This window comes from Triturus cristatus, chromosome 4_1 (genome assembly GCF_964204655.1).
Source record: "Triturus cristatus chromosome 4_1, aTriCri1.1, whole genome shotgun sequence".
Classification (NCBI taxonomy): Eukaryota; Metazoa; Chordata; class Amphibia; order Caudata; family Salamandridae; genus Triturus; species Triturus cristatus.
In genome coordinates, this window is record NC_140585.1 from 136211954 (window position 1) to 136221054 (window position 9101).

A 9101-nucleotide genomic window follows, 5' to 3' on the forward strand; every position below is an offset into this window, starting at 1 on the left:
TTTTCTTACTCGGAGGCAAAATTAGCACTTTAACTGCCCAAATCATACAGATTTTACCAATGTAGCACTCTATGCACACATAGGCACACACCTTGCAGTTCGTCTACACACTCTTAAGCTAAAAACCCATTCTGTCACGTCAAAATTCTGCAAACCTATTACATATTCAGTGCGTCGGCATAGAAGCACTTTTTAATGCCACTAAAATGCACAAGTAGTTAGACTGAAGATGCAACCTGAATGAGTTTACAGTATGTACTCCACTTTATTAATGATTAGTAATGAGAAAGTGAGGACTACAAGAGTATTGGAAAATACTTTTTCCACTCTGAATGTAAAGCAGATTGTGTGACCATTGGCCAAAAACTACAACGAAGGGACTCGAACCCTCAATCTTCTGATCCGAAGTCAGACGCCTTATCCATTAGGCCACGCGGTCATCCGTTCACCTGAGATGATTTTTATCATCTAGGTGGTATCCATGGATGGAGAACATATTATTGAAAGGTATTCAGGTTTACATCCCATACTGTTATTTCAGCTCTTTTAGCTGGAAGCACTTTTTTGGAATCTATATATTGAGAATTTTATGAGTACGATATGCTTTTGTTTTCCTTTTTGCATACAAATCTCTTTCCTCATGAGTTTAAAGCTCATTTGTATGCTCTACATAGCTCTGGACGTTTCCAGACGTGGAGTGAAACTGTTTTGAAAGTAGTACAAATTGCTCCTTCCTGCATATGCTAATTTTTCACACTCACATAGGTTGTATAAGTTTTATGAATCCGGGCTTGACCTATTCAAGTAGCTGAAAGCCTGTCACCACCTCTAGAAACAAGATTCACACCAATCCAATTCAAATCATTTTTTCCAAAAGAATATGTTCTGGCCGGTCGAAAGTGCATCTCACAAAAATAGGCATTTAAAAATATACTTTGCAGTTTCAGAACACTAACATGACTGTGAAGTGTACACAAGTAAAATGGGACCGTTTCAAAGTACCTAATCCCTCATAAACTTCTGAGAGGAAGCATTTAATAAATCTACCTCATTTTCTGGAAAAGAAAGAGGGAGGATTTTTGTTATCACCTCAGATGGGACTAGAACCCACAATCCCTGGCTTAGGAGGCCAGTGCCTGATCCGTTAGGCACTGAGGCACACATGCATAGCTGTTTTCTAGAGGCATTATTTAAATGTATTCTATGGTCAGACACCGGTGTGTGCACACAGGGCATTTCTCACTTCTCTCTACAAGTAAACTTCCCATTTTCATCCTCTTCCATCCTCGACTTTAACGTTCTCTTCTATGCTATAATGGAGACTTTGCAATTTTAGCAAGTGGAGAGAAATTGGAGAACCACTTTCGACTCCACACTTCTTCTTCACTTACTTCTTTTCTCAATATACTGGGCTTAGAAAATGGTATCAAGCCATCCTTATCAGCAGGACACGGAAAGAGGCACCAAGTCTCCTATCCAAGTTCAACCACACTCTGCAACTTAACCATTGCACTACAAATTAGGCAACAGGGGCATCAGCAAAGGCAGCCAATGTGCCGATCCTTTATACATTTTGTGTAGTACTTTTCTTACTCGGAGGCAAAATCAGCACTTTAACTGCCCAAATCATACACATTTTACACATGTAGCACTCTATGCACACATAGGCACATACCTTGCAGTTCTTCTACACACACTTAAGCTAAAAACCCATTCTGTCACTTCAAAATTCTGCAAACCTATTACATATTCAGTGCGTCGGCATAGAAGCACTTTTTAATGCCACTAAAATGCACAAGTAGTTAGACTGAAGATGCAACCTGAATGTACTCCACTTTATTAATGATTAGTAATGAGAAAGTGAGGACTACAAGAGTATTGGAAAATACTTTTTCCACTCAGAATGTAAAGCAGATTGTGTAACCATTGGCCAAAAACGACCACAAGGGACTTGAACCCTCAATCTTCTGATCCGAAGTCAGACGCCTTATCCATTAGGCCACGCGGTCATCCGGTCACCTGAGGTGATTTTTATCATGTAGGTGGTATGCATGGATGGAGAACATATTATTGAAAGGTATTCAGGTTCCATCCCATAGTGTTCTTTCAGCTCTTTTCGCTGGAAGCACTTTTTTGGAATCTATATATTGAGAATTTTATGAGTACGATATGCTTTTGTTTTCCTTTTTGCATACAAACCTCTTTCCTCATGAGTTTAAAGCTCATTTGTATGCTCTACATAGCTCTGGACGTTTCCAGACGTGGAGTGAAACTGTTTTGAAAGTAGTACAAATTGCTCCTTCCTGCATATGCTAATTTTTCACACTCACATAGGTTGTATAAGTTTTATGAATCCTGGCTTGACCTATTCAAGTAGCTGAAAGCCTGTCACCACCTCTAGAAACAAGATTCACACCAATCCAATTCAAATAATTTTTTCCAAAGGAATATTTTCTGGCCGGTCGAAAATGCATCTCACAAAAATAGGCATTTAAAAATATACTTTACAGTTTCAGAACACTAACATGACTGTGAAGTGTACACAAATAAATGGGACTGTTTCAAAGTACCTAATACCTCATAAACTTCTGAGAGGAAGCATGTAATAAATCTACCTAATTTTCTGAAAAAGAAAGAGGGAGGATTTTTGTTATCACCTCAGACTGGGACTCAAACCCACAATCCCTGGCTTAGGATGCCAGTGCCTTATCCATTAGGCCACTGAGACACACATGCATAGCGCTTTTCTAGAGGCATTATTTAAATGTATTCTATGGTCAGACACCGGTGAGTGCACACAGGGCATTTCTCACTTCTCTCTATAAGTAAACTTCCCATTTTCATCCTCTTCCATCCCCGACTTTAACGCTCTCTTCTATGCTATAATGGAGACTTTGCAATTTTAGCAAGTGGAGAGAAATTGGAGAACCACTTTCGACTCCACACTTCTTCTTCACTTACTTCTTTTCTCAATATACTGGGCTTAGCAAATGGTATCAAGCCATCCTTATCATCAGCAGGACACGGAAAGAGGCACCAAGTCTCCTAACCAAGTTCAACCACACTCTGCAACTTAACCATTGCACTACAAATTAGGCAACGGGGGCATCAGCAAAGGCAGCCAATGTGCCGATCCTTTATACATTTTGTGTAGTACTTTTCTTACTCGGAGGCAAAATCAGCACTTTAACTGCCCAAATCATACAGATTTTACCAATGTAGCACTCTATGCACACATAGGCACACACCTTGCAGTTCTTCTACACACACTTAAGCTAAAACCCATTCTGTCACGTCAAAATTCTGCAAACCTATTACATATTCAGTGCGTCGGCATAGAAGCACTTTTTAATGCCACTAAAATGCACAAGTAGTTAGACTGAAGATGCAACCTGAATGAGTTTACAGTATGTACTCCACTTTATTAATTATTAGTAATGAGAAAGTGAGGACTACAAGAGTATTGGAAAAGACTTTTTTCACTCTGAATGTAAAGAAGATTGTGTGACCATTGGCCAAAAATGACCACGAAGGGACTCGAACCCTCAATTTTCTGATCCGAAGTCAGCCGCCTTATCCATTAGGCCACGCGGTCATCCGTTCACCTGAGATGATTTTTATCATGTAGGTGGTATGCATGGATGGAGAACATATTATTGAAAGGTATTCAGGTTTACATCCCATAGTGTTCTTTCAGCTCTTTTCGCTGGAAGCACTTTTTTGGAATCTATATATTGAGAATTTTATGAGTACGATATGCTTTTGTTTTCCTTTTTGCATACAAACCTCTTTCCTCGTGAGTTTAAAGCTCATTTGTGTGCTCTACATAGCTCTGGACGTTTCCAGATGTGGAGTGAAACTGTTTTGAAAGTAGTACAAATTGCTCCTTCCTGCATATGCTAATTTTTCACACTCACATAGGTTGTATCAGTTTTATGAATCCTGGCTTGACCTATTCAAGTAGCTGAAAGCCTGTCACCACCTCTAGAAACAAGATTCACACCAATCCAATTCAAATAATTTTTTCCAAAGGAATATGTTCTGGCCGGTCAAAAATGCATCTCACAAAAATAGGCATTTAAAAATATACTTTACAGTTTCAGAACACTAACATGACTGTGAAGTGTATACAAGTAAAATGGGACTGTTTCAAAGTACCTAATAAACTTGTGAGAGGAAGCATGTAATAAATCTACCTAATTTTCTGGAAAAGAAAGAGGGAGGATTTTTGTTATCACCTCAGATGGGACTCGAACCCACAATCCCTGACTTAGGAGGCCAGTGCCTTATCTGGTAGGCACTGAGGCACACATGCGTAGCTGTTTTCTAGAGGCATTATTTAAATGTATTCTATGGTCAGACACCGGTGTGTGCACACAGGGCATTTCTCACTTCTCTCTACAAGTAAACTTCCCATTTTCATCCTCTTCCATCCCCGACTTTAACGCTCTCTTCTATGCTATAATGGAGACTTTGCAATTTTAGCAAGTGGAGAGAAATTGGAGAACCACTTTCGACTCCACACTTCTTCTTCACTTACTTCTTTTCTCAATATACTGGGCTTAGAAAATGGTATCAAGCCATCCTTATCATCAGCAGGACACGGAAAGAGGCACCAAGTCTCCTATCCAAGTTCAACCACACTCTGCAACTTAACCATTGCACTACAAATTAGGCAACGGGGACTTCAGCAAAGGCAGCCAATGTGCCGATCCTTTCTACATTTTGTGTAGTACTTTTCTTACTCGGAGGCAAAATCAGCACTTTAACTGCCCAAATCATACAAATTTTACACATGTAGCACTCTATGCACACATAGGCACATACCTTGCAGTTCTTCTACACACACTTAAGCTAAAAACCCATTCTGTTACTTCAAAATTCTGCAAACCTATTACATATTCAGTGCGTCGGCATAGAAGCACTTTTTAATGCCACTAAAATGCACAAGTAGTTAGACTGAAGATGCAACCTGAATGTACTCCACTTTATTAATGATTAGTAATGAGAAAGTGAGGACTACAAGAGTATTGGAAAATACTTTTTCCACTCAGAATGTAAAGCAGATTGTGTGACCATTGGCCAAAAATGACCATAAGGGACTTGAACCCTCAATCTTCTGATCCGAAGTCAGACGCCTTATCCATTAGGCCACGCGGTCATCCGTTCACGTGAGGTGATTTTTATCATGTAGGTGGTATGCATGGATGGAGAACATATTATTGAAAGGTATTCAGGTTTACATCCCATAGTGTTCTTTCAGCTCTTTTCGCTGGAAGCACTTTTTTGGAATCTATATATTGAGAATTTTATGAGTACGATATGCTTTTGTTTTCCTTTTTGCATACTGTTAGAACCGGCGGTCTCTAGTTGGCAGAGGTATACACTTCTGACAAATAGGGACCAACCAACTCTAGTCAGGGAAAGGGGATTACACACTCAGATAACCCCTGCTACCCCCTTGGTAGCTTGGCAGAGCAGACAGGCTTATCTCAGAGGCAGTGTGTTAAGCATTTATGACCACATACAGTAATAAAGTGAATACACTACAGATGGACACGACACAGAAGTTATTATAAAAATAGAATTTTTATATAAGGCTTAGCACAAGACCAAATAACGACAAAAATATACCACAGTCTTAATAAATACTCTTTGGAAGGAAAAGTAATAGTTCAAGTAAGGTTTCTTCTTGGCAAATAGTTCTTTAGCAAAGTATTCTTCTGAGCACAGTTCTTTGGCAACAATGTAACCCCCACAGGAGTCACACGACGTCGAGTCTACAAGATTCCCAAGGTTCGGCGTCGACCGCGAGGAGCGCTACGTCGAGCCTGGAGTTGCAACAGACCCCACAAGTACAGTACCTTGAGAAACGAAGAAAACGATGATCCACGGCGTCGAGATGTCGGCGTCGAGGTCGGCGTCGATCGTGCCTCGGAGTCGGGTTAATCCGCAGCGGTGTCGAGGGATGTCGGGCCGGAGCAGCGCTCACGGCGTCGAGAAGGGCGTCGAGTCGATGCGATCAGCAGCGGCGTCGGGACGGGGTCGCTTGGAGGTGGAGCCGATACTCACTCCTCACTGGCGTTGATACCGGCGTCGAGACGGGGTCACTTGGAGCCGGGGCCGATACCCACTGCTCACTGGCGTTGCTGCTGGCATCGAGACTGCAGATTTTCCCTTGTGTACTGGAAACACACTTTCCAGCAATTCAGCAAATGGTGAAGTCCTTTGGCCCTGTGACTTCAGCAGGAGACTGGCACTCTTCCAGCCCTTGGAGATTTCCTAGCAAGTGTTCAGAGAGTACACACCAAGTTCCTCTCTCCTTGTTCCTTGGCAAAAATAAAGAAGCAGCTTTCAGGTTCCTCCACAGCAAAACAGCACTCTGGCAGAAAGGGGAGGCAAGTCCTTAGATCAGCAGGCTTCTTGTCCTTGGTACAGGTTTCCTTGTCAGAAGTGATCTGAGTTCTTGGTTCAGGGGTCCTTCTCTTATACCCCTTTTCTCCTTTGTTCCCTTTGTCCAAACAGGGAAATTCCCACCAGCTCAGGTTTGTTGTGGGTGTTGCCAGGCAGAGGCACCTGGCCTATTCACTGAGCAGGGCAGAGTCCTCAGCCGCCCAGCAGGAGGCGGAGCCAGTATTGTCACTGGCAGGAGCAGGGCTATCAGTCGCCCAGCAGGAGGCGGAGCCAGTATTGTGTCAGGCAGGGCAGGCTACTCTTCCCTCACTCTATGTGTAAACGCCCCATTCACCCCACACTGACTCATTCAGACCTCTGGAGCCACCCAGCCCCTGACACACACACCAAACCAGCAGAGACCGGTAGATAGTTGGACAAGAAAATAGCCACTTTCTAAAAGTGCTATTTTCGAACATAGAATTTAAAAACCATCCATCCTAAAGGGTGTGTTATTAAATTCTGAGTTCAGGGATACTAAACTCGACTTGCTACCATGCTCCCTGAGTCAGATAGATTATAATGGAGTTAATAATCAGTCTGCCCAGTCTGGCCTATTGGAGGCAGGTAGCCCTTCAATAGTGAAAACCGAAAATGGCTGTAATTCACTATTAGGTCATGCCACACACATCAGGGCATGACCTACCTTTTACCAACAATGCACCCTGCCCTAGGGCCTACCATAGAGGTGTCTGAAATGTGGCAAAGTGAAGGTTTAGAGACTGGCAAGTAGGTTTCCTTGCCAAGTCGACATGGCAGTCAGGGACTGCACGCAGGCGCTGCGGTGGCAGGCCTGAGACACATTTTACACGCTGCTTCTGTGGGTGGCACAACCAGTGCTGCAAGCCCACCAGCAGTAGTTAACTTACACGCCCTTGGCACACGCAGTGCACTAGACTAGGGTCTGAACAGTAAGTCAACCAAGCCAATCATGGTAACACCAATCAATGCAACAATTTAACATAGGGAGCACTTGCACTGTGGCACTGATCAGCAGTGGCACAGTGCCCAAAGCAATAATCCAGCAAAAACATCGTAAACAGAGGAGGCAAACAGAAAAAAATGGAGGAGAGACTCATGCCAATGATGCCAGGTCTAACACGTGTCCCCTCCAGCTGAAATGTGGGGAGAACTACCCTTCACCCAGGGAGTCCTCATCACTAAGGCGGAAAAATCTGGACAGACCATCAGCATTGGCGTGATCTGTACCAGGGTGGTGTTCCACCGTAAAGTCCATCCCCTGTAGGGAAATGGACCACCTCAACAGCTTTGGGTTCTCACCCCTCATCTGCATTAACCATCTGAGGGGCCTGTGGTCTGTCTGAACCCGGAAGTGAGTCCCAAACAGGTAGGGTCTTAGCTTCTTCAGCGCCCAGACCACAGCAAATGCCTCACGCTCTATCGCACTCCACCTTTGTTCCCTGGGAAGTAACCTCCGGCTGATGAAGGCTACAGGTAAGTCTCGGCCCTCCTCATTCATCTGTGCTAGAACAGCCCCCACACCATGCTCTGAAGCGTCTGTCTGGACAATGAATTCTTTTGAAAAGTCGGGTGCCTGGAGGACCGGTGCTGTACACATTGCAGTTTTCAGGGTGTCAAAGGCGTTCTGACAGGCCTCAGTCCAGATCACAAGTCTCGGCTGCTTCCTGGAAGTCAGCGAGGTCAAGGGGTGCACAATGTTGCCATACCCCTTGACAAACCTCCTGTAGTAACCCGTGAGACCCAAGAAGGCTCTCACCTGAGTCTGGGTTTTGGGCGGTTCCCAAGCCAGGATGGTATCTATCTTGGGTTGCAGGGGGGCCACCTTGCCACTCCCTACTTGGTGGCCCAAGTACACCACTGAACCCTGCCCAATCTGGCACTTACTAGCCTTGATTGTGAGGCCTGCTCTGCGCAGGGCCAACAACACTTCCTGGAGGTGGCGCAAGTGTTCCTCCCAGCTGGCGCTGAACACTGCTATATCGTCCAGGTAGGCGGCGCTGAAATCTTCCAGCCCGGCCAATACCTGGTTAACCAACCTCTGGAATGTGGCAGGGGCATTCTTCATCCCAAAGGGCATCACACGGAACTGGTAGTGCCCATCTGGTGTGGAGAATGCAGACCTCTCTTTTGCCCCATCAGTCAAGGCGATCTGCCAGTACCCAGACGTTAGATCAAACGTACTAAGGTACCGGGCAGCCCCCAACCGATCGATGAGCTCATCAGCTCTGGGGATGGGGTGCGCGTCAGTCTTGGTGACCGAATTGAGTCCTCGGTAATCCACACAGAACCGAAGTTCTGGTGAAGCACCAGGCGCGGCAGCCTTTGGGACCAAGACCACTGGGCTGGCCCAAGGACTGCTAGAGGACTCAACCACCCCTAAGGCAAACATCTTGGAGACCTCCTCCTTGATATATGCTCTGACCTTTTCAGTCACCCTGTAGGCCTTGTGCCTCACAGGAGTGCTGTCCCCAGTGTCCACATCATGGACACACCACTGAGTGACACCAGGGATTAAGGAGAACAGATCAGGGAATTGTACCAACAGATGGCGACAATCTTGCTGCTGCTCAGGGGTCAGTGTGTCAGAGAGGACAACACCATCCACTGACCCATCTTTTTCTTTTGCACACAGGAGGTCAGGAAGAGGCTCACTCTCCTCCTCCATC